This window comes from Cervus elaphus, chromosome 17 (assembly GCF_910594005.1).
Source record: "Cervus elaphus chromosome 17, mCerEla1.1, whole genome shotgun sequence".
NCBI lineage: Eukaryota > Metazoa > Chordata > Mammalia > Artiodactyla > Cervidae > Cervus > Cervus elaphus.
Genome location: NC_057831.1, coordinates 13,029,517 through 13,041,170, shown reverse-complemented (window position 1 = coordinate 13,041,170; position 11,654 = coordinate 13,029,517).

Genomic DNA, 11,654 nt, shown 5'->3' with positions numbered 1-11,654 from the left:
CTGGAAAATCCCATGGACAGAGGAGCCTGGCAGGCTACAGTTTGTGGGGTTGCAAAGAGTCGGACATGACTAAGCATGCCTGCATGATGCTTTTTAGATTCCTAACCCTCTTACCCTAGATATTCTGATTAAATATATCTGAGAAAACCCATTAATGCTACCTTGTCACTGATTGAATTTATACCTTTACTTCTCTTACATTCAGAAAGATGTAAGGTAGAAGCTTGGATGAGAGAAATATCAAGACCCGTGTTCCCTAAATCTGATGCCTATAATTTTATTTCTGTAAGATGTCCTGATAATTTGGGGTTTCATGATAAAATAAAGCTAGGAAATGGTGCACAACTTGGCCCCATTTTGAAGATTTACAGTGAACATTTACACAGTAACAGTCCTGAAAAATTTTCCAGAAATAATATTATTTTATGTTACTTAATATTTTTTTCTGAAAACTTATTAACATCTGAAATGAAATCGTATTCCTTGGAATAAACTTTCATTTTCAAGTGAGGAAACACAATCTCATGGAGGCTTATGGATGGTGATACAATTGGTTAACGGATTTAAGAGGAGAAATAATGTTCATTTCTCTTGTTCCACACTACAAATATCTCAGAGCAGTGAGGAGGGAAACTAAAGAAATGGGTTATGGGTTACAGATGACACAAATAGTCTTAAATCTGTAGCGAGGAAAAGGACTCAGTTACAACATATGAAAGGCTTTCCAAAGGGGATTTCTGAGATCTGGATAGTCCAGAAAGGAAGGATGACAAAATTACATTTTGGAATGGTGGGCTAGAAAAATCAGGCATTCACCAAAAGGTATGGGGAACATCAAGAGTTTAGTTCTCCTACATCTTTTTGACCAGTTGACCTACTATCAATTACTAGTTAAGCAGGTGTTTGAAAGCACAGTGAGCACCTCTATTCTAATAGATTCTCCAATGTGGGATTAATTTCTGTACATTTAAATTCTGTACAACACAAAACTACTTTATTCCTTTCATTCCTTTAAAACCTCTGCTTGTAAGCTTAAGGATTTGACTATCTTAATTCTACAAAGACAGAAAATTTAAAGTAAAAAAAAAAAGTAACTTATTCTGTAGTATTATAGAAATCTTTAAAGTGTCAGTCTACTATGACAAATACCTGGACTATTTCCCTTCATATTCTGCCATTGTGGAGAAGCATAATTTATTTATTTTACCTGTATTATATAAATTTTGTCATTTAATAAAAATAGAAATTTTATTTGCTCCTTTTCTGTGTCTCAAGAATCTTTTGACAGATTAATTCTTAGATGGAAGTCCACATAAAAAGTTTTGGTGAACACTCGATGACATAAATCAAAGCAAGATCCTCTATGATGCACGTCCTAGAGTAACAGAAATAAAAACAAAAGTAAACAAGTGGGACCTCGTTAAACTTAAAAGCTTTTGCACAGCAAAGGAAACTATAAGCAAGGTAAAAAGACAACCCTTAGAATGGGAGAAAATAATAGCAAATGAAACAACTGACAAAGGATTCATTTCCAAAATATACAAGCAGCTCATACAACTCAATAGCAGAAAAACAAACAACCCATTCAAAAAGTGGGGAAAAGACCTAAGCAGACATTTCTCCAAAGAAGACATACAGATGGCTAACAAACACATGAAAAGATGCTCAACATTGCTCATTATTAGAGAAATGCAAATCAATACTGCAATGAGATATCACCTCACACCAGTTAGAATGTTCATCATCAAAAAGTCTACAACAATACATGCTGGAGAGGGTGTGGAGAAAAGGGAATGCTCTTGCACTGCTGGTGGGAATGTAAATTGATACAGCCAGTATGGAAGATGGTATAGAGGTTCCTTAAAAAACTAGGAATAAAAGCATATGACCCAGCAATCCCACTGCTAGGCATATATCCTGAGGAAGCCAAAATTTAAAAAGATGCATGTATCCCATTGTTCATTGCAGCGCTATTTACAATAGCTAGACCATGGAAGCAACCTAGATGTCCATTGACAGATGAATGGATAAAGAAGTTTGGGTACATATACACAATGGAATATTACTCAGCCATAAAACACATTTGAGTCAGTTCTGATGAGGTGGATGAACCTAGAACCTATCATACAGAGTGAAGTAAGTCAGAAAGAGAAAGATAAATATCGTATTTTAACGCATATATGCAGAATCTAGAAAAATGGTACTTAAGAATTTACTTACAGGGCAGCAGTGGAGAAGCAGACATAGAGAATAGACTTATGGACATGGGGAGAGGGGAGGAGAGGGTGAGATATATGGAAAGAGTAACATGGAAACTTACATTCCCATGTGTGAAATAGATGGCCAATTCCCACTTTGCTGTGTGGGAATTTGCTGTGTGGCTCGGGAAACTCAAGCGGGGGCTCTGTCTCAACCTGGGTGGGGGGTGGGATGGGGAGGGAGATTCAAAAGGGAGAGGATGGATGTATACTTATGGCTGATTTATGTTGAGGTTTGACAGAAAACAACAACAACAAAAGCAATCATCCTTCTATTAAAAAAAAAGTTAATTAAAAAAATTAAAAAGCTTTGGTGACGAGGATTATTGGATTTACAGCTCACCTTTTCAGCCATTCTCCTAAACCATTCACCCTGAGTCAAGGAAGCACTTCCTTAGGACTCCACACAAATGCTGAAAAACAGTAGAAGTAGATGAGAAATTGGAAGTCCTGTCTATATCCACTTTATCCCCTGAAGCTTCATCTCCTAGTAGTTCTTTGTAGAAGGGAGAAGGAGCTCTCTCTCATCCCCACTGAGTCAGCCTCCATTCGAATTTGTTCCTGCCTGACTTCATCTGCTGTTCTCAGCCTATCCCTGGGTATCCTTTGTGTTTCCTAGAACCAGGCAACTAGCCCCAGGGCTTAACTTTCTCCCAGCCCAGTTCAGTTCTAAACTCGCAGACAAGTCAAGGACTCAGCCTGCGCTATTTCTTGTATCCCAAGTAACTCACAGCAATTATGCTTTTCTGACTTGAGACATGAGGGTAGTAAGAACTGAATATATTACATGGACAATAAGTTAGAAGTTAAATATATCTGCTTTTATACTAGAAAAGATAATTTATGTCCTTTATAATATTCCCTTAGTGAGAACATTCTTCCTAGTGTTGCTGCCCTCTGTCTATATCCACATTTCTCAGAAAGTCACTTATTTACTCATTTATTATGAGTATCCAATCACTTTTGGAAAAGCTTCATTTTACATTTACAAGGAGTTTTTCACCCTATAATTAGCACCCACTCACACACCTCCCCCATTCTCTTACCAAGGAAATCAGTGATTAAAATAAGCCATGGTTTACTTTCAAGAAAGTTATAATTATTCTGGCTAGAACAATAAGATAATGTGGAAGAACTACAGGAGAACAGGGCAGAAGGATACTAATCATTTCAAGTCTTGGCCCCTTAATTCTCCACATTTGTTTTTTCCCTTCAGCTTTTGCCTCATTGTTAAATCTTGAAAAGTAAAGAACTCATAGAAATATAAATACTAATAACTCACATGTCTTTCTCAGATATAGAATCTACATTCATATTAAAGAAAAAAAATATTTTCCAGAAGGCACCACAGTACGTTGAGACTTTCCCCAGCTCACTGTACATGTAACATTTGACATAATTAGCAAGGAATTTCAATTCCCCACTTCTGATGTATTTCATACCTTTAGAAAATCATAACTACCAAGATTGAAACTGTTACTATTTGCTATATTGATTTTGGTGTTTTAATAAAATATAATATTACAAATACATCTAAGCCCAAGGTAACAAGGTGGTGTGTGTATTTCTCATGTATGTGTTTATATTCTGTTGCATATGGATGCAAAAAAAAATTGCTACTTATTTTCTAATATTCCTCCTCCAGTCCAAACACTGAAGCCTACCAGGACTTATTATTGAGCCTCTCCAAATATTTACCTCTGATTTTCTGCAATTATTTACACAAAGAAACTAGGGATGTGAGGAAGAAACACCTATATTTTTTTGCAAAACAAGTCTGTTCAGATGTTTTACCTACCTTTTCAAATTTGATTTTCACATCTATTTTACAAATGAGAAAATTGAGGCCCTAAGAAGAAGAAGAAGAAGAAAAAAATATATATATATGTATGTATAGACACATATATGAAGAAAATGACTTAAACTACATCCACACCAGGTGGTCATAAACAGACAGCATTAGAAGTTCATCTGACACCACTCCTGAACTGGAAATGGGAAAGTTCAGGGTCTCTGCTCTCTAGAGCATGCTTGTTATTTAAACTATGAAGTGGGGTGTTAAATGGAGGATAACACTATAATGGAATATAAGTGCCACTTTACCAAGTACCTCACCATTACACAGTATTTAAAGTTTATCACAGAATTTTCCATTGCTACATGTACACTAGAGTCAGTGAGATATCTTCAAAATAAAGATCACGATGATGAAACTTCAGACTTTCAATAATAAAATCTCTACTAGAAAAGTAACAAAAAGTCTTTATAAGTAAATTATGAATGGAGCATATGAAACATGCATAATCATTTCTTTATTAGTAGACTTCTGATAATGGTTGATATGGATTTCATTTTAAAAAATAACCATGCATTAATATTATTTTTGTGTCTTCTAAGATTTTGAAGCCAGTGGTTGGAGATTGGTTTATTATCATGTATTTATTTTTGCTTTAGGAAGGCAGCTTATCAGTTGCTTTTGTTGATACTACATTTAATGAGACTTTGCAACAGTGAACTGTCCGTGTTCTAATGTTTTGATGATGTTAACTATAAGACTCTAATATCCAATACACAGAAGACATTGTAATATTACCTCTAAAACTTAATAAGGAGCAGCATTACTTACTTTCTCTGTTTTTCCACAGGCAGCTGGAACTTCTTAACAGTTGTGTGACTAATAAAACATGACATCTACTTTCTAATATAGAAACAAGGAAGTAATGCTACTAAGCATTATTGTAAACTGGGTCACAGCTACATAACATATTCTCTGAAAAAGCTGAGTGGTACTGCAATTAATGAATAACCTGGAACTATAACTAGGCTGAGGTTTTTTTTTTTTTCCTAACCCATTTTTCATAAGACTAAGTGCAAAGCTTTGCAGAAAGAAAAAACATCTAATGACATGATTATCAGCATACACACATAGGACAAATCAAGCAATAAATAGTGGAGGCAAAGGGTAGGTAAGAAAATTAATATTTAAAGATGGTTTATTATTTTACCAACATACTGTTATATGACTCTCATATCAATTACCTTATGTAACCCCCATAGAAAAATCTGTGTTGACATGATTATTCCCGTTTGACTGATAAAAAAAACCTCAGGATCAGAATGTTTAAATTGTCTTGGTAGGAAGTAAATTATGTGAGTGGAGTAGGAATGTCATTCTGCTTGACTTTGGGCAATTTGTCATTGCTCACTCACTAAATCATGTCTTACTCTTTGCGACCCCATGGACAGCAGCATGCTGGCTTCCCTGTCCTTCACTACCTGCTGGAATTTGATCAGATTCATGTGCATTGAGTCAGTGATGCCATCTTGCCATCTCATCTTCTGCCATCCCCTTCTCCCAGCATCAGTGTCTTTCCCAGTGAGTCGGCTTTTTCCATCAGGTGACCAAAGTATTGGAGCTTCATCTTCAGCATCAGTCCTTCTAATGAATATTCAGGGCTATATCTCCTTTAGGATTGTCTAGTTGATTTCCTTTAGGATGGACTGGTTGGATCTCTTTGCAGTCCAAGGGCTTCTTGAGAGTCTTCTCCAACACCACAATTCAAAGGCATTAGTTCTGTGCTCAGCCTTCTTTATGCTCCAACCCTCACATCTGTATATGACTACTGGCAAAACCGTAGCTTCGACTATATGGACCTCTGTCTCTGCTTTTTAATACACCATCTAGTTTGGTCATAGATTTCCTTTTAAGGAGCAGCATCTTTTAATTTCATGACTGCAGTTGCTGTCCAGGTGATTTTGGAACCCAAAAAAGTAAAAGAAACCTGTCACTGCTTCCACATTTTCTCCATCTATTTGCCATGAAGTCATGGGACTGGATGCCACGATCTTAGTTTTTTTGATTAATGAATTTTAAGTCAATTTTTCACTCTCATCTACTCCTTGCTTTTCTTTGCATCTTACTTATATTTGCATATGTTTCAGGCCTTTTGTAGTTTAGTAAAAAGATTTCTATGTATTAAAAAAAATGTTTTTACTTCATTTCTTAAGCAATTCAGGCTTTCCCTAGTATGGCACCTGGATTTTAATCTCAACTCTGTGACTTGTTACCTATGTGACCTTGATAATTAAATATACTCTTGGCTTTCCCATCTGTTAAAAGAATATAACAGTATTTCTGCCTAGATTTGAGTAGTAGGTGAGATAATGCTTAATTCTGAGCATCTTTTCACAGGTTTGTTAGCCATTCAGATTTTCTCTTCTGTGCTAGGATTATTATTGGTTTTCTTCTGTTGTTGTTTTACCAATTTTTCTTTCTTTCTTTTCTTTTATTTTTTTGGAGGCACCACATAGAATGTGGGATCTGAGTTCCCTGACCAGGGATCAAATCTGTTCCCTAGGCAGAGGAAGTGAGTTTTAACCACTGGACCACCAGAGAAGTCCACCACTTTTTCAATTGGGCAATCAATTCAGGCTCTAAATTTCAAGTTGAATTATTTTCTGAAATTATTTGCATGCTTATCTTTCTGTTTTTCTAAGTGACTAGTGTCACCTGACTGAAGGTTCCAGCCCGGCTGGTACTGATGAGGAAGAAAGGAAGATATGAGCATAACTGATACACAACATAATAGATCATGCTAGGTTCTGATTTCTATTGTGAGGGATATAGCGTATCTCAATATCTTTCCATATATACATACATATGTGTATATATGTACATATGCCGCTGCTGCTGCTGCTAAGTCACTTCAGTCGTGTCTGACTCTGTGTGACCCCATAGACGGCAGCCCACCAGGCTCCGCATCCCTGGGATTCTCCAGGCAAGAACACTGGAGTGGGTTGCCATTTCCTTCTCTAATGCATGAAAATGAAAAGTGAAAGTGAAGTCGCTCAGTCGTATCAGACTCTTTGCGACCCCATGGACTGCAGCCTACCAGGCTCCTCCGTCCACGGGACTTTCCAGGCAAGAGTACTGGAGTGGGGTGCCATTGCCTTCTCCAATGTGTATATGTACATAATTGTTACTATTATTTTTAAAAAAGGTAAGGAAAGGAATTTCAGGTTTCATAGTAGTATGATAGAAGACTTTTGTGACTAGTCAAAGGGAAAGAAAAAGCCTGGAGCTAAGATTGATTATAACAAGCCCCAAACACAGCATTTGAAATCTTACATCATATTGTTATATTATGTACAATATTATTTATATAGATAGCCATTTAAGTGAGTGTGAAATGTAACGAGTAATTTGGAAGTCTTGTCAATTTCCTAAAAATAGGAAATTAATGCAACGTAAAATGAGTCTGCATTACACAATTCTATTTTCAATTGTCTGTTCAATGAAAGCAATTACAGAATTCACTTTAATTTAATGACTTCTTTAGATACACTATTATAAAAAAGAATTATAAAGTGATATTACATTTTGTCATTCATTGTCCTTGCTATTTACATTTTGTCATTCTGTTCAGCTTGAATATTGATGTGCAGAAGTCTGTTTCATTTCTTTGTCTAATGCAGTAATCTTAAAATGTTTAGGATATTAGGTACTTAAAATAACAATATAACTTCTGTTACTTCGTACATATGCCACACGAAGTTTTACTAATTCAAAATAACTATACAAAAATAATAAATATACAAAAATGACATGTGAGATCTATTTTAAAATGCCTACTTTTGAGAAATAAGGAAATAGTTGAAAATTTAAATCCTATCCCTTGTCAAATATCATTGATATCTGTGGTATTTATTTAAATCTAATCTTTTAACACAAAAGAAATACTTTTATTTATTTTTAAGAAATTTTTTAAAGGTTTACTAACATTTTGAATTGTCAAAATGCAAAATTTAGTATTCTAAACCATAGTTTAATTTTTTTAATCAAATCAGCTAAATAGAGAACATATTGGTATCACCAATTTATCCAATTCAATTGGATAATTAATCCTTTTCAATAATTGTAGAAGTGCCTATAATATATTTATAATGATTGAAACATTTAAAATGATGAATGTTTAGTTTATGGATATTCTACAATAAATATGTAGTAAACTGTAAACTTTTATGTTTTAGCATTTTTCATCCCAAGGCCCAAGTTTCAGTCATTTGAGTATATTTCTTTTAAGTATACACCTGGTACTCAGTGTAGATGGGCGTACTGTAATCTCCCATGTGGACACATGTTTCATTCTTTAGATGAAACAAAGAAGTCTTAAAAATATAATGTCATTCCTGAGCATATAAGCATCTGGAAGGCAACTCAGTTTGTAAAAATTGCAGCAGATTTTTATTGTGTAGAATTATTACAAATTTATCAATCCAAAAATACTCTTACTGTTACTTAAGTGAATCAACTGTGAAACTAAATTTGAAAAGTGCCCTTTACTTCAGAGAAAAACCACACTCAATGAGCTGTAGATGACCATTAAGGAGGGTATTTTTCCAAATACTATTTATGACATTGTGCTCATTCTCCTTGATGTGACTTCAAGGTAAGTTACTTGCTTATAGTTACTTTTTTCAAAATTTGATTTTTTCATATGATGAGCAGAAACAGTGCAGTAGATCATGCAAACACTCTTTTATGGTTTTACATAAATTTCTGTGCTACCAGTGTCTTAATTTCTGTATTTATTTGTGTTTATAATGAGTTACAATAAGCATTTCACTTTATTCTTGAGATGCCTTACTTAGAATGTGCTTATGAGAATTTTGTTGCAGCTGCTGTATTGATGGCAGAAATTGAAGCTGATTGGGTATTTTGGTTAAATCACTTTTTACATACAAATTTAATAAACACTGCATTTTGAGAAACTTTGGAGAAAGTATCCATTTAAATAATTTGATAGTCCCTAAAAACACAAAATTAAGATACACTATTTTCTATCTTGTAGCCAACTTCTAGGTGTCTTCTTTAAATTAATGCTATATCTGGTTAAGTTTGTATGATTGCTTCAAATGTTAATATTGTGGCTTCAGAGTCTAACACATTTAATACTTTTATAGCTAAGAATTATATAGATTGTCCAAGTTTCCTAAATTCAGTTCAGTTCAGTTCAGTCGCTCAGTCATGTCTGACTCTTTGCAACCCCGTGGACTTCACTGTCCATCACCAACTCCTGGAGCTTAGTCAAACTCATGTCCATCGACATGATGGACATCCAACCATATCATCCTCTGTTCTCCCCGTCTCCTTCCACCTTTGATCTTTCCCAGCATCAGGGTCTTTTCCAATGAGGCAGTACTTCGATCATGTGGCCAAAGGATTAGAGTTTCAGCTTCAGCATCAGTCCTTCCAATGAATATTCAGGACTGATTTCCTTGAGGATGGACTGGTTGGATCTCCTTGCAGTCTCAGGGACTCTCAAGAGTCTTCTCCAACACCACAGTTCAAAAGCATCAATTCTTCGGCCTTCAGCTTTCTTTATAGTCCAACTCTCACATCTATACATGACTACTGGAAAAACCATAGCTTTGACTAGATGTACCTTTTTTGGCAAAGTAATATCTCTGCTTTTTAATATGCTGTCTAGGTTGGTCATAGCTTTTCTTCCAAGGAGCAATCATCTTTTAATTTCATGGCTGCATTCACCGTCTGGAGTGATTTTGGAGTCCCCCCTCAAAAAAAATAAAGTCTCTCACTGTTTCCATTGTTTCCCCATCTATTTACCATGAAGTGATGGGACTAGATGCCATGATCTTAGTTTTCTGAATGTTGAGTTTTAAGCCAACTTTTTCACTTTCATCAAGAGGCTCTTCAGTTCTTTGCTTTTTGCCATAAGGGTGGTGCCATCTGTTTATCATTGTTCAAAATCAGAATATTTAATGTGACAGCTGTCCCTGTAAGTTGGATCATATTCAGGATTTTAGACCTCAGAATGTTGGGAGGGGTGTATAGACCAGAATTCACAAGTGGTACCAATCTCTGTGGGTCTTCCCAGGTGGCACAGTGGTAAAGAATCTGCCTGCCAATACAGGACATACAGGAGATGGGTCCAATTCCTGGGTTGGGAAGATTCCCTGGAGTAGGAAATGGCAACCCACTTCAACATTCTTGCCTGAAAAAGTCACGGACAGTGAAGCCTGGAGGCCTACAGTCCATGTGGTTGCAAAATGTCAGATACAATTGATTACTCATGCGTGCACCAATCTCTGCAGAGGCAGTAGAGCTTTTTAAAAGGTATTGTAATGAGAAAAAACAAAATTCTGTATCATTCCAGCCTGAAAAAATTTGCCTTTGAAATAACCACCTATTATATATCAGGTTAGAGGAATTTTTTTTTCCATTTATTTTTATTAGTTGGAGGCTAATTACTTTACAATATTGTAGTGGGTTTTGTCATACATTGACATGAATCAGCCATGGAGTTACATGTATTCCCCATCCCGATCCCCCCTCCCACCTCCCTCTCCACTTGATTCTTCTCGGTCTTCCCAGTGCACCAGGCCCGAGCACTTTTTGACCTGAAATGATATTGATGACTGTCAAATGTCTTCCCAGGACTGCATGCATAGACACTCATATAATAACCACCTATTCCGTTAATATGAGCTTTCTGAATTTTCTTCACTACTGACCTCTCTAATTCCCATCTCTCCCCTCAGTTTAAACTAGGAAGTGTTTCCTAACCTACTGCCTGGGTCAAGTTCCTTTTGTGTGTGTGTGCTTATGAAATTTTTATTGCTTTTATCTGTGTTTTTTTTTTTTTTTACTTTTAAATCTTTTAAATTGAAGTATAATTGACATGCAACATTATGTTAATTTCAGGTATACAATATAATGATTCAATATTTATATATATTGTGAAATGATCAACACAAGTCTAGTTAACATCTGTAAACCTCCATAGTTACAATTTTTTCTTGTGATGAGAACTTTTAAGATTTTCTCTCTTAGCAACTTTTAAATATGCAATACTGTATTATTATCTATAGTAGCTACACTGTACATTATATTCCCATAAAGTCCCTTCTTATTTCTCCATGTAAAGCCATGGAGAGTTTTAACAGAAAACTAACTTTCTGCATGAAATGATTGGTCATATGTATCTTTCTCTGCTTTACTCTAAACAACTGGAAGGCAGAGGGTGTATCTTTTTCATTAACACCTGGTAATTCTGAATTATTTTAAGAGTTCTATAAATATCAAGGGGCTTCCCAGGTTGCACTGGTGGTAAACAATCCACATGTCAGTTCAGGAGACATAAGAGATGTGGTTTCGATCCTGGGTTGGGAAGATCCCCTGGTGGAGGCCATGGCAACACACTACAATATTCTTGCCTGGAGAATCGCACTGCCAGAGAAGGCTGACGGGCTACAGTTCATGGTATCGCAAAGAGCTGGACACGACTGAAGAGACTTAGCATGCACACATAAATATCTATTTAGTGACTGCATGACTCATGTATGTGAAGCTACAGCTGAAGTGTCAACCCATCT